The sequence below is a fragment of the Rattus norvegicus genome, chromosome 20, assembly GCF_036323735.1.
Source record: "Rattus norvegicus strain BN/NHsdMcwi chromosome 20, GRCr8, whole genome shotgun sequence".
Lineage (NCBI taxonomy): Eukaryota > Metazoa > Chordata > Mammalia > Rodentia > Muridae > Rattus > Rattus norvegicus.
Genome location: NC_086038.1, coordinates 20,881,801 through 20,909,331, shown reverse-complemented (window position 1 = coordinate 20,909,331; position 27,531 = coordinate 20,881,801). Strand labels below are relative to the sequence as shown.

At 46.1% G+C, this 27,531-nt stretch overlaps 1 long non-coding RNA gene across 2 annotated transcripts; it reads left to right on the top strand.

Annotated features, from left to right (window-relative positions):
* Positions 1–71: 71 nt before the first annotated feature.
* On the top strand, positions 72–23,027 carry LOC108349058 (uncharacterized). 2 transcript variants are annotated; one of them, XR_001842456.3, is made up of 5 exons: positions 72–269; positions 945–1,020; positions 9,801–9,988; positions 21,899–21,955; positions 22,591–23,027. It is a non-coding gene; the product is annotated as an uncharacterized LOC108349058 (long non-coding RNA). The 2 variants fall into 2 exon arrangements; XR_001842455.3 differs by lacking the exon at positions 945–1,020 and having other exon boundaries at positions 75–269.
* The last annotated feature ends 4,504 nt before the right edge of the window (positions 23,028–27,531 follow it).

Sequence of the window (27,531 nt, the reverse complement as noted above, 5' to 3'; positions counted from 1 at the left end):
GAATGAAATGTATGAAGTCTCCTTACAAAGTGCTCATTGTCTGGCTCAGAATAACTCAAGTGTCAGGAATATTTAGCTACTGAAAACAACTCAGAAAGGCCTTGTCCTCCCAAATAGGTCTCGGCAACAAGACAGGGCGTCCTCTAGGCAGCTGTGTCCCAGTGCCTTCTACACTAAGGGCACCTCCCAGGTAAATTAACTTCACCCCTTCCAAGGACCTCCACATTGCAAATCTGAAAGTCTCACGTGTCACGTTGACCTCACAGTTGGTGAGTTGTGTGTTTTGTTTCTATTTTCATAAATTGTTAACTTCTATGGGCTTCAGAGATTAGTTAACATGAGGTCCGAGCAAGCTCTTGGGAATAGTGTGCAATTCAAAAGGAGACTGTAAAAGCTGAACACAGTACGGAGGGAGGGCCTGTATTTCTATACTGAGGAGGCAGAGGCAGGAAGGTTGGAAGTCCAAGGTTATCTCCAGAGATATGAAAGTCCATCTTAAGGAAGGAGGGAAGGAAGGAAGGAAGGAAGGGAGGAAGGAAGGAAGGAAGGGAGGAAGGAAGAAAAAGAAAGAGAGAAAGAAAGAAAGAAAGAAAGAGGAAGGAAAGAAGAGGAAAAACAAAGTCTGCGTGGGAATGTTTATCAAATTGTAAGTTACTACACACTCTAATGCCAATGCCATTAATAATAAAAATAAAAATAAAGCATGGCTACTTTTGCTCACAGGTTGCCACTGTCAGTGGAACATGGCAGACCCTTTCACAGCCATTGCTCACTAAGAGTTTAGTAACTGACTCCTGCCCTCACCCTTCCAATCCCAAACATTGAGCATTTCTACGTAAGAGTCTGGCCAGAGTTGCAGTCAAGCACAGAGTTTGAGTAGGCACTGTCTTTTACCTCATGCTATCTACAGCCTTGGGCTTAAGTGTCATCTTGTGGGGTTTCAGATGAAGACCAGACAATGGAGAAATATGCAAGAAACTGGAGAGTCAAAAGGGACAGCAGCAAGTCCAACGGTTGGTGGTAGGCATCTAACCGTTCCCTAGCCTCAACTGCTCCAATCGATCACCTGCAGACATGGCACAGTCTTGGCCTCTGTCTGACTTTCTTCCTTCATAGTCTATGAGTAACAAATTGGAAACATTCATCTCACACAGAGAAGGGGAAGGAGAAGAAGAAGGAGAGGGAGAGGGAGAGGGAGAGGGAGAGGGAGAGGGAGAGGGAGAGGGAGAGGGAGAGGGAGAGGGAGAGGGAGAGGGAGAGGGAGAGGGAGAGGGAGAGGGAGAGAGAAGCCATCTTTGGAAGAGGGGAAAGGTCACAGGAAGAGGAGAGAGGCTATTTCCACCTCCAGAGCTATTTCCTTCTCCTATTACAGCCATCCTAACCTAGGCTATCCCATCTTAGATTATTATGGCAGTCTCCACTGGACTTCTTTTGTTTTTAGTTGACCTGCAGTTATTGGACATATTCGTACAGTCTGGTGTGATGTATCTAAGGGGTAATGATCAGACGAGCATAGTTCATCCAGCCTTCATTTCAGACATTAATAGTTGATGAGTGTAGCTCATCTATCCTTCATTTCAGACATTCACAGTTGCTTAGTTCAGTTTGATGTGAAGCCCAGACAAGGCCTGGAAAGCCCTGCACACTCGTGCCTCAGCTCCAGGATGGCCATTTTTCCCCTTGTCCCTACATTGAACCTCAGGAGAGTTCATCTTGCTTCTTGGATCTGAATGCAAGGCTACCTACCCCAACCCCATCCACTCATCCTTCATCCTCATGGCCAGCCCAGTCTTCACATCTGTGCTCCCCTGTGACATCCTTGGAGACTTTCCTGTCTCCAGCCAAACAATCAGGCCCTTCTCTTATGCCTTCCCCTAGACGATCTCCAGGAAGCTTTTCTTCTTATACTGAGTGTCCCGTCTCAAAATGGTATAAGTCTGTGTGTAGCTTCTGAAGTCTTGCCCTCCCTCACCGACGGAGTCTACCTCACAGCTACAACCCCAGCAGCCAGCACACTACAGGGCACATGCAGTCTACCAGTATTCAGTCTGTAATTATGGAGCTCTAGCAAATCCTTTGTGCCTTTCCGCATCTACCCTCTTGTCTCCAGGTAGGGAAACTTTGTCCTCTTCTTGGCCATCTCCATCAATGAGTTTGAAATGCTTCAAAATCAAGTAAGATGCGTTTTGCATCTGGTTTCATTCTAGCTGTTGTAGTTTTGTGCTTCAATGTGTCCCGGGCTGAGGAGTGTTCCATTGAACCTATATCCACAACCACTCAGAACACGTTGTCGAATACTCATTTGTTTCCAGGTCGGGCATTATGAGTATTATCAGTGGTGTCCCTTGGCAGACATGTCTTTGGTATTGAGCTCACACTGAGCGTGGCATGTCTTTCCTGCTTAGCTCTCTTGTCTTCCCATCTCTTCATTCTTTGCACATCTCTGTCTCACCTCAACCTACAGTCACAAATGAGGTAGGTAAGTCAGTAAGCTAGGGACAGTTGCTCTCGCTGTGCCAGTCTCTTTGCCCGTGAGAATCCTTTTCTAAGTGCATTTCCAGGCCACGTGTCAGAGACCATGGCGACAGCAGACCAGAGAAACTTGAGATCATTACCTGAAAGGGTTCTGCTTCTGAGAGAAACTCTGGAGTCATGCCAACTCACTGGACCACAGTGATATGAGTCACTAAGAATAGGTGACTGAATTTTTTTTTATCACTGAGTTAGAGACACTTTTTTTTGTGAGCCTGAGACAGTTGCTCTGGCTAATCCTATAAAATACTGCAACTATTCCTGACACATGATTTTTGGTCTCTGCTGATGTTAAACGGTCATGTTGACTGCTGATCGTGTCCCAGTCAGAGCTTTCTAACCCGTGTCGCACAGTAGCAGTTTTCATTTCTACAGGAATAGGATGTTTTTTAGCAAGCCACGGTCATGAAACAAAACCCAAAGTCTAAGTAAGCCACCCATGGAGAATGAGAGCTACAGGGGGAAAATACCACTGCAGCTGTTCTTGATAAAAGTCTCTTCATTTGCAAGAGAGCCTGTTCCCCCTGGAGGCTTTACAAACCTTTCTCCCAGTGCGATGTGAGGTCCACAAAGCTCTGTCTCTGCCCCTAGCAGGAAGGTAATACACGCAGTAAGAGACTCTCATGGATTCTAGAAGCTGGTCATCGGGAGAGGCCGGGACCACCCAGACAGAGACGGTGGAACCCAGCCCAGAGACGGAAGATGGAAATACTGGATGGGGCTTGAGTAGAATGGCAGAGATGGTTCGTCCCTTGGACACCTACCTTCAGTGTCTGGACCATCCTCATTTGTAGAACTAAAACAAGCGAGCAAGCAAACTCCACCCAGAATGGGAGGAGCTAATCCATGTGTTCATATCCAGAGACACATTTAGTCCTGCGGTCTGTGCACAACGCGGACACCATCCCCGTTGGGGAAAAATCTAAAGAGGGAGGTTCAGACGGCTGGGATGTTTTGACTCAGGTCACAGAGATTCTACTGGATGGGATGGGCACTCGAAGCCAGGTAACCTGACTCTCATGTGCTTAGACCAACCTGGGTGCAAGAGGAGGTTTCAACACAGGGTGACAAGCTTCATATGCTCATGTCACCTTCCTTAAAGTGTCAGCTGGAAATGCCACACAAGCTCACCTTTACCACACTGAGTGTAGATGAGGAAAGAAACACCAAGCGGAAAATAAATGTCCCATGGGGTCTGACAACTCTTACCCCTGAGTAGGTCTTGTTCTAAGTTTGCTAAAGAGGAACCTAAAGTGGCCTTGAATTGAAGCTCCTCTATAAGAAGGGGTGGTGATGAGCTCAGGGGGACCACAGAGGGGCGCTGGGAGGGACTGCCTCACACATCATGGCTGCCCTCAGACGCCTTTGTTACTTAGGTAGAGTCCGATTCTGACAAAATACCTCTGCCAAGGGCTGGGCTTTCTTCCCTGGAAGAGAGAAAGGTAGGGAAGTGGGGTGTTTTTCTTGTCTGCAGTCTTTTTAGATGTGCTGGCCCGAGGCATTAAGAACATGAGGAGGGGCTCTCACACACACCGTCCAGTCAGGGCCTGGTCCCCTTGACCCAGTTCGTTATTGTTTCCTCTGCTGATGCCGGAACGCGGTAGTCATGTTCTCTCTACCCGCTCTGTCTGGAGTCTTCCCGTTTTCTTATACTGCTCCCCAAACGTCCCTTCTGGAAACAATGATCTGACTCCTTCTCCTCTCTACATCTCTCTGGTTCCCTTCCCTACTTAGTTTTGTCTTTAGCGCGCCCATCTTGCAAACTGCTCGACATTTTACTGACTCAGCTTGGCTTTTTGTCTGTCCCCCTGACTGAGGATATCCTTTGTGGAGGTAAAGATTTGGGACCATAGAGTATTCTGACACCTAACTCCAATGTCAGAACCAGTACTCAATAAAAACGCACAAAATGGATGAATGAATCCCAGCTCCACGCTTTATTGATCAGGGCACAAATTAGAGTCCCTGACTCTGTCCCCTGCTTGTGGATCCTGTTCCCTTAACTGCATTGTCCAGCCTCAGCGAGAGAGGAAGCACCTAGTCCCGCAGTGACTTATGTGCTGGCAGCGAGGGTTGGAAGAGGAGGAAGGTGGAGAGTAGAGGGGTGGTGCTAATACCTAGAGGAGGGCTTCCCCTTTTTAAAGGAGAAGGGAAGGGAGGAACAGGGGAGGATCTGGGTGAGGGGGTACTGGGAGGAGAAGGAGGCTGGTGTTGGGATATAAAGTGAATAAAGAAATAAATATAATAAAATTTAATTTGTTATTAATTTATTGATATTAATTTGTTAATAAAAATAAGAATTTTAACCTAAAAATTTTTACTTTTGGCCTCACTTCTGCCACTGTAAAAATCGGAATAATTGATACTTTTCTGGTGTGGTTCTCCAACAAGATAACAGGAAGGCATGCTCTGCAGAATATTGACTCAGTCTGCCTTAACACTTTGCAAGTCCAATGAAAGAAATTGCACATTAACAGCAAACATTTGTAGACTATATCATCCAGGTCTAGCATTGCATTGTTAGTAGTTAAAGAGCCGGACAGCTTTAGGGGAACACTCCTATATTAACACGATTTTCAAAGTGTAGTGCCTTTTGCTTCAGTACAAGTTTTTGTTTTGTTTTGTTTTGAAAAAACTGAGCATGCCCAGAAGATGCCCTATTCACTAATCTTTATAATGTAAGCTAAGCACGGCCAACGGTGTTCCTGTCAGCCATTTTGCCCTTTTGACTAATAGACTCTAATGTCCTTGAGATAAACAGGCAGAAGAGCCTGTCTGGTCTGACAGTTTTTCTTCTTCAACTAGGAGCACACCCAGAAATGCTCTCCCCGACTGAGCATGCTCAGGAATGGGCCCCTCCCCGACTGAGCATGCTCAGGAATGGGCCCCTCCCCGACTGAGCATGCTCAGGAATAGGCCTACCCTTGCTCTCTCTTCTGATTATAAATCGGTTCCCTTTATCGAATCTCCATGCTTCCTCTGTTGCAGCAGAGCATTGCTTTGGGAAGAACTCCCACACACTCCTTCCCTGCTGCAGGAAATACATCTTTCTCTACTCTTATCTCTTGGGTTTGCTTGGAATTTTTCTTCGTGTACCCCCTTAATGTGAACCCACTGTATTCTGTTACACAGCCATTGATATCTTAAACTATTGAATCCTTACAGTGCCCTGTGGGCCGTGAGCTATTCAGCACCACTCTTTAAGAATAAAGACGCGGTATGTAACCCATTTGCTCTACATCTTACTTGGTCTACTTCTTGTATGTGTGTTTTCAAGGCTGACCATGGGGCACCAGACAAATGATTTGCGTGCCCTTCCCTGGGGAGGGCCGCCTCTCCAGCTGCTAGCTTTTCTCAGTTGCCTATAGTTCTTTGTGTAGGTAGGGTTGAAGACTCTGGGCTTGTCCCCAATCCCTTAGGCATATTCTGGGGTTGACCTTACTCAGTTTGTCTTTGGGTGGCCATGCTGGTGATACTTTATGAGTACAACCTGCAATATAGCTAGGAGACACCATCTCACTGCAAGTCCCTGACGCTTTCATTTTTTTCGATCTTTCTGCCCCATCTTCCACAGTGATTGCCTGAGATGTTGGGTACAGGGATGTTTTACATATATGTGTGCAGTAGCGATGAGAGACGACACTGTGAATTTGAAGATCGGGGAGGTATATGTAGGAGACTTTGAAAGAAGAAAAGGGAAAAGGGCAATGTTTTAACTGTATTATAATCTCAACATTAAAAGTATTAGAATATAATGGTGATGGTGATGGTGGTGTTGCTGACGATGGTGGTGATGATGATGATGTGGGAAGGCCTTGCTTGAGGCTCCATGACAATGGAGCAACTGGGATCAGGATTTGAATTCAGACCCACCTGTTTCCAAAGCCCATCTCTTCATCATCCCACCGTCACGGGAAAGTTCCTGTGAGCGGTAAATGACCAGTTCTAGTTCTCAAACCAGTAGGATGTTTTTCTGCACTGAACAGGAGGGTAATTCCACTTCTAAACTCAGATGTTTCTACAGAGGCCACCTTGTGTTGAGCTTTGAACCGTGAAGTATTTTTGACCAAGAGTAGCACCATTTGAGAAGCTTTAGAAAGGATGTTTTATTTAGTCACGCTTAGCATGCACACATACAAGGATATACACTTTAAAATAGAGAGTAATGTTTTCCATAAATCTGAATGAAAATAATAAATATAGACCCTACAGGCATACCCTGAGTTTAGCACCTGCTTTTTTGACTCATTGTTGGGTATCGTTGTTTTCTTCTAAGTCGGCATTGGTCCCTTGTGCTTACAGTGTGCCTAGCCTGTCTTACAAGCAGGAGTCAGTCCATCTATCTGGGCTCTATCTTAAAGGTGTTTGTTAGTGTGTGGGAAATCACTCATCTGCCACACCATCTTCCGAAAGTCGTGGCTCAATGAAGGCTGCACCGTTAATAGGGAGGTGCACACACCAACTTTTCAAATCATCTTGAAAGACTTTCACTTCCCCCTTTTCTTTTTTTGGGTACCATTGTCTTCCTAGTAATGGTCAAGACTTTACCAGTTTACCGGTGTGCTTCCTTTGGTTTCCTCAGAAGGCCTATGGCCCAGCAGTTCAGCTGGGAGCCGACTTCAATGTCCCATGGGTTTCAGTGGGCTTGTTTTCTTGACACTTACAAAGTCTATTCAGGGCAACTGAAAACCATGGATCTTATGTCTGACTATATATGTATATGTGTATTGTATATGATGTGTCTCTATTGGATATATATGCATATATATGATATGTATGAATATAAATGTACATCATATATATATATATATATATATATATATATATATGAAAAGGAGTTATTATTCCTCCCCAAGAGCAGGAAGCATATTAAATCTTGGCCTCAAGACAGATAACTCCATATCCCAAGTAACTTCTATGCCTTCCTCAGGAGAAACTTATGTGGGGTGTGTGTGTGTGTGTGTGTGTGTGTGTGTTGTTTGTGTGCTTGTTTGGGTATTTTGTTGTTGTTGTTGTTGTTTCTGCTAGGATTAAGCAACACATCCCATCTTCTGTAACTAACTGACGCCTTGTTTGTTCAGAGCCCCAAGGTAGAACATGGCCAGGCCATCTCTCAGCGTAGGTTGTAACTCTCTGAGCAGTCTGTGGCTTGCCTACCATGTGCTTGGGCTGCTCAGCTAGGGCCAACCCTGTCACTAGAGAGGGCTAGGCACTAGGTAACCTCAAGGCCTGCCCCGTTAGTGTGGGCAGGGTGGAGCCCCTCAGAAGAGACTGTGGGTGGGTTATCACACTGTTGACCTTTTCGGAAGATGACCTCGTGAGATACTGAGGAGTCGTCCAGGTCCTACAGTGGCCCGCCAGTGTAACATGCTCGTGGGCAAAAACAGAGGCACAACTCAGAGGAACATCTCCATCTTCCACCTGGCATCCCTCAGACATGAAACAGATGTCATTATTTCTTCATGACATGCTTTACCTACAACCACCAGTTCTTTTCCCTTGGTCAGTGTAACTGCCAACAACTGGCTCATTTAGTGTATGCCTCTTCCTCGCCATGAGTGGATCACGCTCCGCAGACATCTAGCAAGGCCAGTCACACAGATGCCGGTGTGGTAACTAAACTGAAGCCTTGTCACCTTGAGCTTCGGCTTTGATTGAACTGGTTAGAATCTGTGGACCTCTCATTATCCTTGTCTAAGGCCTTCTCAGTGCGGTGCTGTATGGCTTTAAGCGCAGTTGAAAAGGTAACTTCAACAATGTCCAGTGTCAAATGCATGAGGCCCATTGCGCTCCTGCTCTGTCTTCTGATGACTGCACCCCAGCCCCTTCAGCCCAGGGTTGCTGAAGAATTAGCTATATACGATGGGGACGGTTTGATCTGGGTGAGAATGTTAAGGAGCAGGTGTTGGGGTCGCAGTCACTCTGTGTGTTCGAAATGACAGGGGGCTATCTGTGTAAAGGCAGGAAATGTGACAAACTAAGCTTGAATCATAGTTCTCATGAACAAACCCCCCCGGACAAAGCCGCAGTTCCTGAGTTCAAGGTAACTGTCTTATAGCAATTTGTTCCATTTGGCAGGCTCAGTGACGGACCACATTCTCTGCTTGAGCACTCATTAAAAAAGTCTCTCCTGTCACTGCGGGTCCACAGAGCTTCCCTTGTGTGCACTCCCCAAGTCCATGTCACCTTCTATGTTTAACCATGCCTCCCAGCTCCCCCCAACCTCAACCCCCGTGCCTCCCCCTGCCAAGTTAAGAACTCTTCCAGATCACCAGAGTTTGGTTCCCAGAACCAACCTTTGTTGATTCATTTGTTAATTTCAGCTACAAAGGACCTGACACTGTCTTCCCACCTGTTTGTCTGGGTATATGTGCACCAATGTATGCATGAATGCATTAAACACTAAATAAAAATAATTTTTTTTAAAATCTCCAGATGTGAAGATGTTTCAAACGTTAGGAACAAGCTCTGCTCTCGTAGAGAACCAAAGTTCAGTTCCCAGCAGTCACAATGGCTAACTCACAACTGCCTCGAACACTGATCCTGGGGGATCCCACACCCTCTTCTGGCCTTCAAAGGCCTGCACTCACATCTCACCACCACAGAGACATGCATGCGCATGTAATTTTAAAGGCTTTTCATTTGTGGTGGTAGTTAAGTGTATGAAAAATGCACCTGATAGTAAAAGTTTAGAATCCATCGTGAAGCCCTGTGTCTTCAGAATGGCTACTCTACCGTGTAGAAGTTATTTGAGATGTAGAGACTTTTGGTCTGGTTCATTTTCACATGGGATGTTTTTTATTTGCAATTTTGTTTACAATAAGGCTTATAATTATTTTTAATTTTCAACTCAAAAAACCCCTTACCGCAAAATTAAAACAGAAAGCAAACAAAAAGTCATTATAATCTGAGGGAGGATTTCCACTTCATTCTCTTCTACTTTTGCATGGAAATTTCTTTTTAAGATGAGGTAAATATCAAGTAAGAGTGTGTGTGTGTGTGTGTGTGTGTGTGTGTGTGTGTGTGTTTATCCATGTATCTATCTATAGATTATATGAGTGTTATCATAGACTAAATATTTACAAAGGTCTACAGCTTTCAACAAAGTAGAACTAGTAAATTCACAACCTTAGAGGCTCCTAGTGTCAAATATATGAGGCTCACAGTGCTGCTCTCTCTCTGTCTCTCTGTCTCTCTCTCTTTGTCTCTCTCTCTGCCCCCCCCACCCCCGCTCCCCGTGGCTGCAATGGTACAACACCATGACCAAGGCAACGTAAAGAAGAAAGAGTTTATTTTGGCTTATGGTTACACAGTGCTAAGAGTCCATCACCATCACAGCAGGGAGGCACGGCAACCAACAAGCTACTGGAACAGCAGCTAGAATACTTCAGAAGCTGAGAGCTCACTTCTTCAACCACAAACACAAAGCAGAGAAACCGGAAATGGCGGAAATGGCGTAAGTCCTCAAAGCCCACCTCCAGTGACGTATTTCCTCCTAAACTTCCCCAAATGGCGCCACCAACTGGTGACTCAGTATTTGAATACCGGAGCCTACCAAAGTGGGGAAGGGAATTCTCTTTCAAAACACCACATATGTATATGCATGTATGTGTGTGTTTGTATATATTACATGTGTATGTAATGTATACACATATGTAATATATACATATATGTGTAATATACACATATAGACATGCACATATCATATACTACATATATAAATTGTGGTGTGTGTGTGTGTGTGTGTGTGTGTGTGTAAAACCACACAACTTCATTTTTGAGACACAGTCTCTCACGGGACCCAAGGCTCACAGCTTAGCCTAGGCTGGCAACCAGTGAACCCCAGGCATGCACCTGTCTCTGGTTTCCCAGTGCTGCGATTGTAAGTCACACACACACACCTACCTTACAAACTATGGTGTTATTTGGTCAGACACTTCCCATTTCACAAGAAATGTCCTTTATCTTCTAGCAGATTTCACAGTTGTTGTTTTGGGTTGGTAATTCACACCCAGAGATAGAAAAGCTAAGTCAAAGGTAGGGTCTGGTTTGTTTTTAACAGATTGGACAAAACTTACTCCTCTAAGACCCAAGGAATCCTATTTCTGAATTCCTCACAGAAGAGAAGAGAATATGTAACTCTCTAGGAATTTTTAACATACTTGGCCAAAGGGAACAGCTAAGGTGGTATCCAGAGTTCTGACTAAACATGTCACAACACTGAAAGTCTATCCCTGTGTCTGCATGCCTGGAAAAGTCTGGTACACATAGGTACTCACTAAGTATCTATGGGAGGAATGGCTCAGCAAAAGACTGAGTAGTTTAGAGACATCGATTGTAAATTCTAGAGTTAAATGAGCATCTCTTTGGATAAGTAGTGGTGTGCTCTTGTTTTCCTATCATAAAAATGTTTTCACATTCTAATAATAGTTTTTCAATGCAACCTGGGACTTCTAGGAAGTTGCTGACTGGAAACTGAAGGGAAGGCAAACACGGAGCTGGTGCCTGTCCCTTCAGTCACTGCTGACATCAGCTTTGAAGTGAGTCCGCTAAGCAGCTTCTAGGGGAATGGGGTGCAGAGGGCTTGAGTTCCTGGAAGACAAGGATTTTTGAGAACATGGATCAAATTGGTACTTTCTAGCCAATGGGGGGAAGTAGACCAAAGGTTTACTTCTCCCCTAAACAGAAAAGGCCTTTTTCAGATCACATGATGACAGAGGTCACCCTGCTCAATTTTCTTACATTTCTGATGAAGACATGGAGCCCAGTGGGTGCCCAGCTTTGCCTAAGTCATAGATGAGACTGGCATTAGAGTCCAGGTTTTTCGGGTTTGCAGCGTATTTCTCCATTGTATTAGAGACCTGGAAAGGAGCCTAGTGCATGCTCAGTCGAGTCACGGAAGGATATTTATTAAAGGTGTGGGCAGGGCACCAAACTAGATAAGATGGATGAAGCAAAGAAGTGCAGGCCGACAGGAGCCGGATGTAGATCGCTCCTGAGAGACACAGCCAGAATACAGCAAATACAGAGGCAAATGCCAGCAGCAAACCACTGAACTGAGAACGGGACCCCCGTTGAAGGAATCAGAGAAAGAACTGGAAGAGCTTGAAGGAGCTCGAGACCCCATATGAACAACAATGCCAAGCAACCAGAGCTTCCAGGGACTAAGCCACTACCTAAAGACTATGCATGGACTGACCCTGGGCTCTGACCTCATAGGTAGCAATGAATAGCCTAGTAAGAGCACCAGTGGAAGGGGAAGCCCTTGGTCCTGCTAAGACTGAACCCCCAGTGAACGTGATTGTTGGGGGGAGGGCGGTAGTGGGGGGAGGATGGGGAGGGGAACACCCATAAAGAAGGGGAGGGGGAGGGGTTAGGGAGATGTTGGCTGGGAAACCGGGAAGGGGAATAACAATCGAAATGTAAATAAGAAATACCCAAGTTAATAAAGATAAGAGAGAGAGAGAGAGAGAGAGAGAGAGAGAGAGAGAGAGAGAGAGAGAGATTTTTAAAAAAGGTGTGGGCAGGGAAAGGAAGAGCCACCAAGGAAGTGAAGGGTTCTGGGTCCTGCAAAATAACTGGGGAGCTGTTAGCCCTCACTCTACTCCAGGGGATAAGTATAGAAGCAGCTTAAAACAAAACCCAAACCACTAACAAGGATGACAAGGACGACGACGACAACAACAACAACAACACAACCCAGCAAGAGTAGGGGTCCTGAGAAAGACAGAGAGGCTTTGTCCAGAAAAAGACACAGTCAACTGCCATGACCTAGCTCTGAAAGCCCAAAGTGGGAGAGAAACATCCCAGTCTCTTGACCTGACTCAAAGTCAAATGACGCCATGATGTCATTCAAGAGGTCCCAGGGCACTGAACACATTCAAGAGTCCAGCAAAAAAACCCCAACACACTTGCCTTCAAGAAGAGAACTGGGGTTGGGGATTTAGCTCAGTGGTAGAGCGCTTGCTTAGCATGCTCAAAGCCCTGGGTTCGGTCCTCAGCTCCAAAAAAAAAAAAGAAGAGAACTCTATCTTATCTTTGCCTACACTTCAGCTCCAGATCATTACTACCTGGGCAACGGAGGCTACACCCTAAAATCTATCATACAAATCATGCATATAATTGTAAAACAAGGGGCTAGAGAGATGGGTAGGGTGTTTGCTGCTCTTGCACAGGACCCAAGTTTGGTCCTCAGCACCTTTGTTGGGCAATTCACAACAGCTTCTAACTCAAGCTCCAGGGGTCCTGATGCCCTCTTCCGGCCTCCAAAGGTGTCTTCACATCCCAGGCAGACACATACACAGATATAGAAACATATACACATACATAAAAATTGAGAATATATATTTACTATGTGAATAATAGTCACTTTTGACATTCACGAAAGACACCCATCTAGACTTTAAGAGACATTATTCCTTGACTCATTCATCCTTGTCAGTGGATCCCAGGCTGTTTAGACAGATGGGTATAAAAGTAAACACTTAAGATTCACTTCCTGAGAGAAGCTTACACTGTAGGGAGGAAGGAAGAGCTACGGTGGGCTTAATCAGTAGCCACACTGGTAGAAGGTGAGGAGGTTCTAAAGGTACAGGAAGATGACGAAGGGAAAAGAAATAATTGTGTCGCTGTAGCTTTAAATAAGGTAGCCAGGGTAGCGTAAGCACAGCCAAGGGGAGGCCGACAGGCAATGGATGTGTTTGTCTGGCTTTTCCTTTGGCTAATGGTACAATGTTCAGATAATGGGGAGTGTGGGTGGTGTTATTTCCCCCTCCCTCGCAGTTTCAAAATGTCTGTCTGTAGAGTATTTTTTAAAAGGCCAAACCTCTCTCTACTCTCTATATTAACCATTTAAAAAGCATCTGGGGAATCCTCAGGGCAAGTACATTTGCCACTGCCTTGTTTATATCTGGTCCTTTTCAGCTAGGCGACTTGGCGAACCTCTGGAGTCTCGTGTGTGCAAGAGAAGGTTTGGACAGTGATGGAAAGAACAGGTTTGAGCAGGGAAGGACCCGGTGCCTGTTTCATGTTTTTGGACACCTGCTCCTCCCAACTGATGGCACTATTTTGGAAGCTATAGATTCTTTGGTTGGCGGGGCCTAAGGAGCGTGGGTGTAGGTGACTAGGGGAGGGGCATTTATAGGCCACACCCACTCCTGACTCTCAATCATATTTGGCCGTCATATGAGGAGTCTCCACTATGGGTTCCCGCCCACCATGAAATGATGATTTCCAGCATCGTTGCCTGGTCCACCAAGGTGGACTGTCCTCCACCTACGAGGCAAATTGTTCCCAGGTTATTTTTGTCACAATATAACAAAAGTAATAAATACAATGTGCCATTGATGGAAGATGATTTAGCTGCAAGCCCAGGAAATTATAATCTTGGAAATTTGGCTGGCAAATTGTTACTAGTTACATTTGGCATCGGTAGAGCACCCATGTACCATGTAAGCCCTTTACATGGACCATCTTAGTCTATTCTCACCTATTAAGGTGTGGCCATGGAGGCGGAGAGCCCTCTTGTATATAAACCCCTTGTTTAGGTGGCAGGTGACAGAAGTCTGAATGAATCTTCGTCTGGTTGACAACAGAGCCCTGCTCTCTTTCTCAGGCCTCTAGGATCTTCTTGCCCTCACTTAGCCCCTATAAAGAGGTCAAAGCTAGATCTAGCCAGAATGTAGACAAGGAAAATTTCTCTCCTACTCTGAAGCTCACAAAGATACCAGACTACCAAGCAAGAAACACTGGAACCCTGGGAGAGCCTCTAAGAAACCCAACCAAGGCAACCGTTTTGCAGGGGAGGTCATACTAGAGTGGTTACCTATTCATCACTTGGGCACTTTGCTTTGGGCACAGTTGAGTAGGTTGTGCATGCGGACCAATGTCTGCGTATGCTTCTCGAAGCTTCTTTTGTAGGTTTGAGGAACAGTTAAACCCCTGATGCATCCAAGGACACTCTGTTCTCATCTTTTGGGGGTTACAAAAACAGTTGCAACACTTCCCAATGGGTAACGAACGGGCTGGGTGATTATCTCAACCATGCTTCACACAAACTTATAGGAGTCAGACCAGACCACACTGCGTTGAGACAGGGATACGAGAAGTTCCCTTCTCATCAGTCTATTACTCACTTGTCCATTTGGAGAGCTGCCCATCAGTTGTAATGCTCTACCAGCGCAGTTTCTCTGACAGCACACTCTGTACGCTCTTGGGAGTTGGCCTGGTCGATGCTGTGTAACATACCCAATCTCTTCGCCACCTTGTCCTATCATGTTCATGGTTCCGGGCCTTGTGCAAGCACCTTAATCGAGCTTATTGATCCAGACTTAGTTACATGGGCCACGATAAATAGACAGTGCTACAAATCAGAAGTGAATATGAATGTCAACTGGAGGAACTATGCTTTAATGGTGTGTGTGGGGGGATTCAGAATAGCTCCTTAGGCCCAACATGGCTGTCCACTGAGAGGCTCTACTGGCAGCTGACTGAGACAGATACTTACAGACAGCCATTGGACCGAGGTTGGGGACCCCTATGGAAGAGTAAGGGAAGGATTGAAGGCCTTCAAAGAGATGGCAACCCCATAGGAAGACCGACAATGTTAACTAATCTGGACCTCTGGGGGCTCCCAGAGACTCAGCCATCAACCAAAGAACATGCACAGGCTGGTTGGTGGCCCCTGCATATATGCACCAAAGGACTGTCTGGTCTGGCCTTGGTGGGAGAGGCTATGCCTAAAAAGGGAGGATGGGGAGGTGGGGGTGGGTAGATGAAGGGGGTGGGTGGTCTGAAGAGCACCCTCTCGGAGGCAAAGGGGAAGAGGGATAGGATGAAAAGCCTTTGGAGGGGGGACCAGGAAGGGGAGGCAGTATTTGGAATGTAAATAAATAAAACCATTTTAAAACTCAGAATAGCTCCGTTAGGAGGAACTCCCTCTCTGCGAAAGTGTGCTGCTCTTTGCGCAGAATCAGTTCATCCACCACCCTCTTTTGTTCTGCGCTATCAAACCAAATACCCTATTAGGGTGTTAAAAACTATGATCTCCTCTGAGTGTGTTCGCAGGATGTATTATCTGGTTTTCCATTTCCATTTGCATCATGTGTAGTTATGTGTCTATCGTGTGGAGATAAGCGCATGATTGCAAGTGTTCACAGAGGCCGGCTACGTCAGATCCCCCCCGGGGGTGTGTGTTATTGGGGTGGTTGGGAGCCACCTAAAGAGAGTTGAACTTGGGTTCTCAGGAAGAGCAGTGTGTGTTCTTCACTGATGAGCCATCTCCCCAGCCCTTCTAAGCACGGCATCGCCATCACTGAAGAACGGACAGCCATGCAGAGTAACAGGGACGCCAGGAAGTAGATCTTGAGTGTGTTTCCACGAGGCTCTACTCACACAACGCCCTGTGCACACTGTTATTAAAACCATGGACTCAATTATGGCATTGCGATATAACTTTTAACCTATTTTACCTTTAATTGCTCTGCTTTTCTTCCTCAAACACCACCTCAAATCTTACAATTCAGAGAACACAGTGTTTTCTCTCTCTTAGGAGAAAACGTTCTAATGCATTAGTAAAATACATCATGGCATTGGTAATATGGCTCAGTCTTCAAAATGTCTGCCACGTAAGGGTGCAGATCTAAATTTGGATCTCCAGTATCCGGGACAAAGTACGGTGTAGAAGGAGGGTGGGGGCAGGTGGATCACTGGTCAGCAAGCCTAGCCAATAGGTGGAGTGGATGCTGGGTTTAAAATGAGGTGATGGAGAGAGAGAGAGAGAGAGAGAGAGAGAGAGAGAGAGAGAGAGAGAGAAATGGAAAGTAATGGAGGTAGATATCTGATGTCCATCTCTGGTCCTTACACACATGTTCACATGTGTACACACACACACACATAACACACACACACAGAATCCTCAGGATTTGGATTTAATCCCCAACCCTGCCAATTTTTTTTTAAGGTGAAAAAGATACTTTCTGGCATGGAGTGGGAGGCGCTACAGAAATGGCTCAACAACTTAGAACACTGGCATTCAATTTCCAGTGCCATATATATAAAACCATATATATAAAACATATAGAACAGTCATATACATATATATATATTATTTGCAAAAAAGAAAACTATTCTTGCTGAAAAAGACTCCCTTTGATTTTTTTTGCATGAACTTGACCTAGAGCTAGGGAATTCATCATCTCAGTAAAAGCTGGAAAAGTATGAATATTGCGTTTATATTGCTAGGTACCTAGTAGACTTTAGTAATAACAGCAGATCCTGGAATATTCATTCTCAGAGCAATGATCACCTCTTATGTAGTCCATGCAGTGTGACAGGCATTAAAGACAGGGAGAACCTTCTCTTCAGAGTCCCCTCTGAAGAGTCATGACATGCAGAAAGGAGGATCCTCTCAAGCCAATGAACAAAGGCCCAGGGCATTTTCTGAGGCAGATTCCCCTGACTAGAGCTGACAACTTCTTCCTGACACTCAGTGTCTTACTTGAACACAGTTCTTGAGGACTGTCGTGGTTGAATATGTCTGGCCCAGGGAGTGGCACTATTTGGAGGCATGGCCTTGTTAGAGTAGGCGTGGCCTTGTTGGAGTAGGTGTGGCCTTGTTGGAGTAGGTGTGGCCTTGTTGGAGTAGGTGTGGCCTTGTTGGAGTAGGTGTGGCCTTGTTGGAGTAGGTGTGGCCTTGTTGGAGTAGGTGTGGCCTTGTTGGAGTAGGTGTGGCCTTGTTGGAGTGGGCGTGTCAATGTGGGAGTGGGCTTTAATACCCTAGTCCTAGCTGCCTAGAAGTGAGTATTCTGCTAGGAGCCTTCAGATGAAGATGTAGAGCTCTCAGCTCCTCCTGTACCATGCCTGCCTGGATGCTGCCATGATCCTGCCTTGATGATAATGGACTGAACCTCTGAACCTGGAAGCCAGCTCCAATTAAATGTTGTCCTTTCTAAGACTTGACTTGGTCATGGTGTCCATTCACACAGTGAAACCCTAACTAAGACAAGGGCTAAAGCAGCTTTGACTGGTTTGGGCAGCACAATATCTTATCCGGGAGTAGTTTGCCATCCCAACGCTCAATAACTCCAGCTAAGAGTGGTTTCAGTTCACACTCTTGAACTATTCAGTCTTTTAGAGATGTGGTTGAGGGGGGCAGGTACCCAAGAGCCAATGACGGTTATCTGTCCCAGTGCAGACAGCAGTTAAATAGTCTCACCCAACCCAGGGGTCAAGGCCCTGTATTATCTCCTTTTCACACTGGGCAGAAGGTCCAGCCTTGTGATTTCTTTGAAAAAAAAAAAAGTTTCAGTAGAACGTCTCCCCAGCTTCCTTCTATCTCACCCTTTGCCCGAGTCTTTGCCACTTGATTTGCTGGGGGAGATTCCTATAATCTCGCATCTTACTTAGACTCAGCTCTAGACGTAGGCTGTGTTTCCAGACACTTCGGAAATATCTGGGTGTTGGAGGAAGCAAAGCCGTGCAGCCAGAAGAGCACTCATCAAGGTGTCTAGAACGGTCACTAACCAGCTTGCTGTGGCTTTCAATCACGGGCTGTAATGACCCACGAAGAGAAGCTCTTCCAGGGCTGGCAATATGGAGAAAGAGCACAGCCCCTGGGAACTCCCCTGGCAGACTTGGGAGTTCCAGCTCCAAATCTTTTAGGGGTCAGAGACTTCAGAGTTCCATGCTCAGTTTGGGTTCACTATCCTGGGCGTTTAGTCATCATGAGCCCTGGGACCTAGCAGCCCCTGCGGTTTTCACTTAGGTTCCGGGAGCAGAGATGTAAAGTGTGTGTGTTGGTTATTTTTCCTCACCGCTGTGACAAAACACCTGAATGAAGAGAAAAAAAGAAACTAAAGAAAGGAAGGGCTTACCTTGGCTCACAATTTGAGGGTACCCTCCACCACTGCAGGGAAGGTGTGGCCACGGGACCTTTAAACGGCATGTCACGGGGCATCTACAGTCAGGAAGCAAAGAGAGGTGAACGTTGGTCCTTGGCTCCTTTTCTCTTCTACTCAGTTTGTGACTCAAGTCAGAGAGGAATGCTGCCCACGTTTAGGTGGGGTCTTCCTGTCTCAGGTAACAGCCTTCTGCTTTTCTTCAGCTTCATCCTTCTTCCCGCTCTTGCTTTCTCTCAACTTCCAGTGTCTAGAGGCTGCCTGGCTCCTTGGTGTTTCTGCCCTGAAGACTTTCTAGACACCATAGCAAGAGTTCTCAACCCTTGTGACCCCTTTCATAGGGGTGGCATATCAGATATCCTGCATATCAGATATTTACATTCTGATTCATAATAGTAGCAAAATAGTAGTTTCATTACAGTAGCAATGAAAATAGTTTTATGATTTGGGGTAAGCCCAATACTACAAACTTTATTAAAGGGTCACAGGACTAGGAAGGTTGAGAACCACTGCCACCCAGGAGTCTAGAGCTCCTTGGGTGGCTTCCTGTCTTTATTGCCATGGACATAACACAAGGGCACGTCTGCCATTGCCTCAGTGTTGCATAGCTACCTTCTGCCTTCCTCTTTTCCCCATTTCATGTTATCATCTCAGACGAATGTGTGGCTGACAAAAGTCAAAAGTAGGCAAGAGAAGACCACTGGAGAGAAGCCTTTTTACTGAGTCATGTAGACGAAGGACTGCGTTTACATCCGTCATAGACCTTCTACTGGGCCACCAAGAGATGCTTGCCCTCTGGTTAGTCCAAGGGGCCAATGTCTTCTAGTGTTTAAGGAGGGCTGGGAGGATAGAGCATTCATCACAGGCTACTTGGAAAGCTCCCAATCAAGACAGTACCCTGAGGAGCTGGATTTTGTGCCTCAGCAGCAAGCAGCTAGGTTGTCCGGTAGCTTGAGTGTCACAAGGGCTGGTGCCAGCATGAGGGTGGTTCTGCTGAATGCTTGACTGATAGTCTTTCACTGAGGGCAGCCAGGGGACCAAGGAAGAGTCTCCTACCTCAGGATGCCTTCCAGCCTGTGGTGGAGGCCGTCTGTATGTCTTGGTTTGTGGTCTCCCATCTCAAAAGCCTCAATGACTAGTCATGTCAGAACACAGTGACATTGATTCTCTCTTGTGTTCCTCTTTCACTTGTAAGGACCCTTGTTATGACATTGGGCTCATGGGATAATCTCGATGCATCTCCACATCTCAAGGTCAGCTGATAGCAGCCTCAGTCATGTTAGAGATCTCTTCCGAGGGAGCGTCTTCGAGAGGATGCACTGATGGGCTTCCCCATCCAGGCTCAGCTAACACATTCTTTAAGAGTATGAGTTTGCCTGTGTGCTATGTGAAGTGAGGAAAAGCAAGAATTCCTGAGTGGCAAGTCAATGTCCAGATAGGAAATGAGAATTAGGAGCTCAACCTAAAATACAGGTTCAGTGTTAAGAAGTCCAGGCCAGCTGGGGCGCTTGGCAAATCACAGAAGAATGAAGGGCACAGAATGGGGAAATTACCCCTGCCCTGTTCAGTGGCTCCTGGGCATGGCACAGGACATTAAACACTGTTGAAACCCATGACCCTCCCCAAGGCATTAACAACTCATTTAGTTCAGCTAAAAATAGAGCAACATATCATTTTTTTAAAAACAGTTTTTAAAATGAAACTAAAACACATCTTGAGAAAACTCTGGTGGGCCTGACATCTGAAACAGCAACACAATTTTAAAAAGGAAAACCTTTGTGTGTGTGTGTGTGTGTGTGTGTGTGTGTGTGTGTGTGTGTCTGTAGATATGATAGTTTATCTTAAAAACTGGCTCTGGTAGCCCCAGCCTGTAATCCCAGCTACTCAGAAGACTGGGGAGGGAGGGTCACTCTATTTGAGGCCTTGTTTAGATTACAGAGCCAAGTTCACGGCCAGCTTGGACAGTTTCACAAAACTCTGTCTCAAAACTGAAAGTGAAAAAGAGGTTGGAGTGTTAGCTCACTGGTGGAGTGTGGTGCGATAAAGCAGAAGATTGTGAAACAAAAACACTGGTAAATATTAAGTTTTAGGAGTTATTGACATAAGTCACCCATTAGGCTTGTCAGAGTGCATTGAAATCAGTGAGGAAAATCTTAAGGCTTCAGCAGAGGGCCTCAATATTTACATATATAGTTTATTGATAGCTAAATTATTGCTAACGAATTTATCTCAGTAAATAATCAAACTCACTGGCAATCAAAAATGAAGTGTTGGGGCTGGGGAGGTGGCTCAGTGGTTAAGAGCACTGGCTGCTCTTCCAGAGGACTCAGGTTCAATTCCCAGCACCCACATGACAGCTCGCAACTCTCTGAAACTCCAGCTCCAGGGGATCCAAAATCCTCACATAGACATACACGCAGGCAAAACACCAATGCACAGGAAGAGAAAAAAAGAAAATACGAGATGGCAATTATCAAATGAGCATATAGATACATTAAAAAAATTATCACCATGTGAACTACAAACCTTCTGGAAGGGAATTTTGTAACATAGATCAAGAGTCCAGAAACTTCCTATACTTTATCTTACCCAGCTCACTTTTAGACTGTCCACTGGGAAGATTTCTAAGAAACTTTAATCATTTAACTGGCTATGAAGTTTCAAAGAGAAACAATTATTTTAGAAAAAAAAAAAAGAAAAGAAAAGAAAGAAAGAAAAGAAAAGAGATGCTCTCTTTTGCTAATAAGATGAATTCACCAAGTTTATCTCATGTATGTAATGACTGACTGACATTTATTGTTATAGATTATAATACAATTGTCAAAACCCAATCTCAAGCAATCTTCAAGGTTTGAAAAGTAAGCATATTTAGACTCAGGAGTATATTATTTCCTCTGCTCACTTATTTCATTTTTTTTATTATTTTGTATACCTGGCAGGGGTTGAATGTGGGCCACAGTCTGTATGTGAAGGTCAAAGGTCAATCTGAAGGAGTGGCTCTGGGGGTCAAACGGGTAACTCAGGTTATCAGGCATTTTAGCGAGCACCTTTATCCGCAGGGTCACCTCACCAGCCCACTATTGCTTCATTCTTAATGTAAGCATTTAGAATAGAACATCCAAATAAAACGTGTAAACGTGTGACGTTCTTCTGGAAGACGCTTGGCATAAAGCAATTTCATTGTCTTAACGTGAATAAAGCCCCACGGCGTGTGACATCTCACCTCCACGGAACACTTTGTCCCACTATCGTGGGCACTGATAAATTCCTCAGTTCATAGGAGTTGGTTTTATGCTTGTCTTATTCATTTATTTTGTATGCCTGTGCATGTATTTATGTGTGTGTACATTAGTGTTCAGGTGGATTCGTGCCTAAGTAAGTTCGTATGTATGCATGCACACGTACAGTTCAGGAAAACCCTCAAGCATGCCTCCTCAGGGACCGTCCACTTTTGCTTTTTTTTGACACAGGACCTTTCACCGGCTTGGAAAACAGAATCTAGAAGAGGCTGGCTTGCTGCTGATCTGGTAAGATCTCCCTGTCTCCATGCCCCAGTGTTGGGATTCCAAGTACACACATTACATACGGCTTCAATCTCCCTACCTCTACCCAGGGGTAAAGCTTAGGCCCCCTGGGTTGCAGGGCAAGCATTTTACTATCCCATCCGTCCCCTAAGTCATGTTTGACTTATAACAGCATCTTCCAAAGTGCAATTTAGGAAAAAGCTTTGTCCGATGAGAAAACATGTTCAAAGTGGTTGGTTTTTTTGTTTTGTTTTGTTTGATAAAATTAAAGAATCAGATAAAATTAAGAAACGTTCCATTCCTTAGACCTTTCTTAGATGGCCGTAGTATTTTGAAGCCTCTGAAAAGTGTTGCAGAAGAAGATCATCTTAATTTATTTTAAACCAGACTTACTCAGAGTTGTACCAGTCAGAGTTCAACCATCATGTAACCTTGCAATTTCACATTCATCAGATGCTAAAAGAAACCATGGCTTTCAGCAGACTCAACTTATTCTCCCATTTCGGTTTATAACTCTAGGGACCATGGAACTAGAAAGTTTGAGCCTGGCAGTCATCACTTGTCTGGAACCTTTGAAACATTGTTTCAGGGCAAGCAAACAACCCCTGATGATTAATAATACTCTGTTCTGCTTGCAGACAGGAGCCTAGCAGGACTGTCCTCTGAGAGGTTCCACCCAGCAGCCGACTGAAACGGATACCGAGACCCACAGCTAAACATTAGACAGAGCCTGGGAACTCTTATGGGAGAGTTGGGAGAAGGGTTGAGGGCTCGGAAGGGGATGGGAACTTCATGGGAAGATCAGCAGAGTCAACTAATCTGGACCCTTGGGGGCTCTCAGAAACTGAGCCACCAACCAAAGAGTACAGACTGGACCGAGACCCCCGGCACATACTTAGTCTCCATGTGGGTCCTCCAACAACTGGAGCAGGGGCTGTCCCTAAAGCTATTACCTGCCATTCTCCAACTGGGTTGGCTTATCTGGGGTGGCAGTGGGAAAAGGTGTACCTAACACTGCAGAGACTTGGTGTACCAGGGAGGGCCCTCACCCGCTTAGAGGAGAAGGAGATGGGGAGGGGACATGTTGGGGGAGAAGGGGGAACATTCGGGATGTATAATGAAAGAAAGAGAGAAAGAAAGAAAGAAAGAAAGAAAGAAAGAAAGGAGGGAGGGAGGGAGGGAGGGAGGGAGGGAGGGAGGGAGGGAGGAAGGAAGGAAGGAAGGAAGGAAGAAAGAAAAGGAAAGGAGGGAAGACCCCCTATCATTTTGGTTCAGGGTGACACCAAGGTCATGGCGGGCAATCTGAAGGTCAGTATGGCTGCAAGGTCATGGCGGGCGGTTTGGAGAACTGTATGACTTCTCCTTACTTTGAGAGATCTTGGGCTTCCCAGTCTTGTCTTCCTTCCTCTTACCAGTTCCAAGCTAGTGAGCAGCTTCCAGCTCTAAGGACTCAGGGCTGCTGAAGCCTTGTCCTCTCTCCAAGTACAATGTGCCCGGCGAGGGCGGGACTCGGGTGACGCAGAGCCTCATGGGAAACCACTTCTGCAGTTCCGTGCTGCAGACAGGAGAACGAGCCGTGATCCTACGCTCACCGCTGTTACATCTTCGTTGTAAGGAGAGAGTCCGCTGTTTTCAAGTAAGCTTGATAGTGCAGGGTGCAGCCTCGTGGCAAAGAAAGCATTTCCACAGTGTGGCTGAGGCTCTGCATTAGATCCCCAGCGCTAACAAACCAACACGATCCAACCTCCCCCAATAAACCAGCAACAAAGCCCGTACATACGCTTGGGCTCTCTGGTAACGATCCATGTTTGTACCTGACTGCTCGGGACCTGCGAGCATCCTCTCCTCCTCGCTCTGTGGTCTTACCTCTTCCTCCTCTGAGGTCCTTATGGCCTTTTTGATCTCTTCGCTTTTTCTTACAGTCCAGGATCCTTGAAACATTTGGAACGGAAGGAGCCTTTCTGACTTCCAGGTACATCAGAGTGATGCTGCCTTTGATTTATCCCGACATAACCGGCTAAGGATCTTGACGTGTCTTTGTACAGGCCACAGCCTCTGCCTCCTTCCTCTGCTTGCTTTTGGAACACTGTTTCTCAACCTGTAGGTGGAGTCCCTTTAGGGGGGTCAAGCAACTCTTTCCCAGGGGTCACATGTCAGGTATTTACAATTCATAGCGGAGCAGAATTACAGCTGTGAAGTAGCAGCAAAACGGTAGATTTATGGTTAGGGGTCACCACATGAAGAACTATATTAAGGGTTGCAGCATTAGGAAAGTTGAGAGCCACTGATCTAGGCTGTGTCATGGGAAAAGACAGAAGGAGAGGAAGGAGGAGAAGGAATCTGAGGATATCCTATATCATCCTGCTTAGTCACAGACCCAGAGGACATTGGGATGGGAGGAAACTTCTTGGTCACCTTATCCAGGTGCTCTGGGTATCCAGGGTTTGGAAGGATGATATAAGAAAACTCCCCCTTTGGCTGCAGAGGCCCCACTCCTTTCTATATTGGAGTGCACGTGAGATTTTAGTTTGGTTTGAACATCTGTCCCCGTAGCTGCGAAGAGTCACAGAGAGCAGCAGTTCTGGTCCGGTCCCATGCACGCATCTTCTGCAGCAAGCATTCAGGCAGTTGCTCAAATGCAGATCTGGATGCGGCTCCTGCGGGGAAAGCGAGCTCCTCGAGCATTCCATATTTGGTTGTATGTCATCTGGAACAGAAATGCGCTTTCCTGGGTCCGCTGCCCACAGGCCCCAGTTCTGCTTTCTACAGATAAACAGAAGTAACCTGAACCATTTCCAGTTTTCTGCTCTATCTCTGCAGGGCCTCTGGCTGTTGAGTCCCTTGGTGCATCTGTAGAGCTTAATACATCTGCATGCATCTGCATGAGCTCATGGGGGGGACCCAGGGCCTCCGAGCATCCTTTGTCAAGTTACCCCATGTTACTCGAGGCTTCATGGTCTCACTCCTTCTCAGCCTGGGCCTGGGTAGGGCTGGGAGATGCTAAACATCTTGGGCCAGGGGCAAAGACACGCCATCACACTCAATTTATTGAGTAATGCTTTTGAACATTGAAGTGGCCACTGAACCAAAGCAACCTGTTACGTTTGACAAAAGTTGCCTGTCGCTTCCTGTGGCTGAACAGTGACCTGGGTCTAGGCACTCACTGCGCTTGGGCATAAACATCATGGGTGGTCACCAAGTAGGAGTTCTGGGCACTAGAAAGTAAAAAGAATCTCATCTGGACAAGACAGACACGTCACCGTTAGAGAATACATCTTCCAGATAAACTGTTTACTTCTCTCCCAAATGTGTATGCAATGTCAATAAAAATGAAAAGAACCCAATATCCTAGAATGAATCCATTGGCCTAATTGTTTTCCAATGAGGAGAAGAGGCCCTTATGATGGGAAAAGGTCTTAGACAAGGCACCAGACCTCAGAGAAAGAAGAGGTGAAGTCAAGCAAGCCATGGGCGAAAAGGAAAACTTGTTATTTAATGGGATGAGAATATTCTGGGCCATGAAGGCTGCTTCAGTTTGGCCTAACACCATCTCAGGTGGCAGACATTGACTAGCCTCTATACACACTTAGAAGCTGCAGACTTCTCCCATTTGCCATAACCCATCTTCAGTTTTACACCGTGCAAGGAGGATGGTGGGCAGGCTTAGGTGGACGCTGGGTACATCCAGATGATTCTCTGGTTGTTGGGAAAGGTGCCATGCCTGGTCAGAGTTATCTCCTCACCACAGAAGGGAAAAACCAATCCAGGGCAAGCCTGCAGCCGAGTATCCTCCCAATGATGAAGCCGACTTCCTGAGAGAGACACTCACTCTTCTTGAGAAACTCTTGCCCAACCAGAGTCAGTGACTGGACTAGAAAATGAAGGCCTTTGTTTTCTTCCTCTATGTTCAGTCTTCTCTTTACTTCCCCCAGCTCGAACACCCTTCCCCCAGAGTGGGCATGGCATGCTGTCCTGGGGGAGGAAGAGGGGGTAACTCAGTTTACCTGCTCCGGTAGGACAAGTTACAGCCTGGACTTCTCCCCCAAAGTCCTTGCAGGCAAACATTACCTTTCCTGCCTGCTTACCAGTATTATTACCGTTTCGGGGGTGTGTTTACCGTGCCAAGATCACACTCGCATTACTCATTTAACAATCTGTAGTGTTTTGAAACCCACACGTCTAGCCATATCCCAAAGTGGGATTTTTTTTTTCTTTCTCTTTCTTCCTGATGCTTTGATTGATAAGGACTGCCCATGACCATGACCTTTAAGTGGCACAGTTTGGAGGGGGCGGGGATGAGGGCAAAGACAAAGGTTACCCTACCGGCAGGTTCTCTGTTGACTTCCAAGCCGCAAATGACAGTTGTTCTGTGGGTTGGATGGTTTCTGACCTGGCATGGGCTTGAGCAGCTGTTCTGAGTGTGCAGGCCAGTCTGCCTGGCTCAGGGGGTAGGGTGGCTCAGTGGTGGTCTCAGTTTGAGCAAGAGTGATTGACAGTCTGGGGGTGGGGGGAGCAGGGCAACACACGATTGCATCCTGCTTTGACCATGTACTATTTAAGACGCTGTATTACCAGAAACTGAGAACCTGGAAGCCATAATCAGAGATAGTTGTTATATGAAACTATGTGGCTGAGCCCGTAAAGATCTACAAAGATGGTGGGAGATGTGTGTAGTGGTATTTCGCTCCAGGGCAGAAGGCAGCCATGGCCCGAGAGGATGGAAGTCCAAAGACACACCTCTTATCTCACTAACTTAAAACAAAGAGAGAGAGGCTCGAGAGGGAACCCACGAGGGGAACAAAGGGGAGAAAACTGAGCTGAGGAAAGTAGAGACACGGGGTTCAGTATGGAGAGGCTTGTCCCTGGCATCGTTCTGGGTGGGGACTAGTGAGGTGGAGATTCGCAGAAAGGCAGTGGTGAAGCAGCCGGTGACCTTGAAGGAGGACCGTCAGAGAGGGACGCTGGGTAGAAAGCTCAGATTCAAGGACGCGGGAGATGTCAGGCATCATTTAGAAGTCTGCAAATATGTAGAATGGTGACTCCTTCCGAAAGGATTTTTGGTTTTGTGGGGGTTTTGTTTGTTGTCTTTGTCTTTGTTGTTGTTGTTTAGTCTTTTTTTGTTTGGTTTGTTTGGGGTTTTGTTTGTTTGCTTGTTTGTTTTGGCTTTCTTTTTAACCACGGAAGAGGCGAGAGTGGCTTGATAGAACCTGGGTAGAATTCTCCTCTTGAGACTTGTCCGTGCTAGGCTCAGATGAGTCGCCTTTGTGTCCTTCTGGTGCTGTCTCCTTGGTCTTGCTTTTATTCTCCCCTCCCCGTTCAGACTATTGTCTCCTGCCTAGCTGGACTTACAGCCTCGAGGTCGTCTGCCCACAGTCACAGAGATGCGAGGCTCTTGAGGGTCTTGTAGACTCAAAGCTGGCACTCACAAACAAATGTTAGTCAGCAGCAGGTAATGCCATGAAACCCCCGAGAGCCTCTGAAAAGCCTACACAAGTGCACTGTCACGTGGAAATGGGATAGAATTAGAGCCACACCAAGAGGAACAAACTCACTTCCAGAGGCTTGGGGTGGTCCTGGGT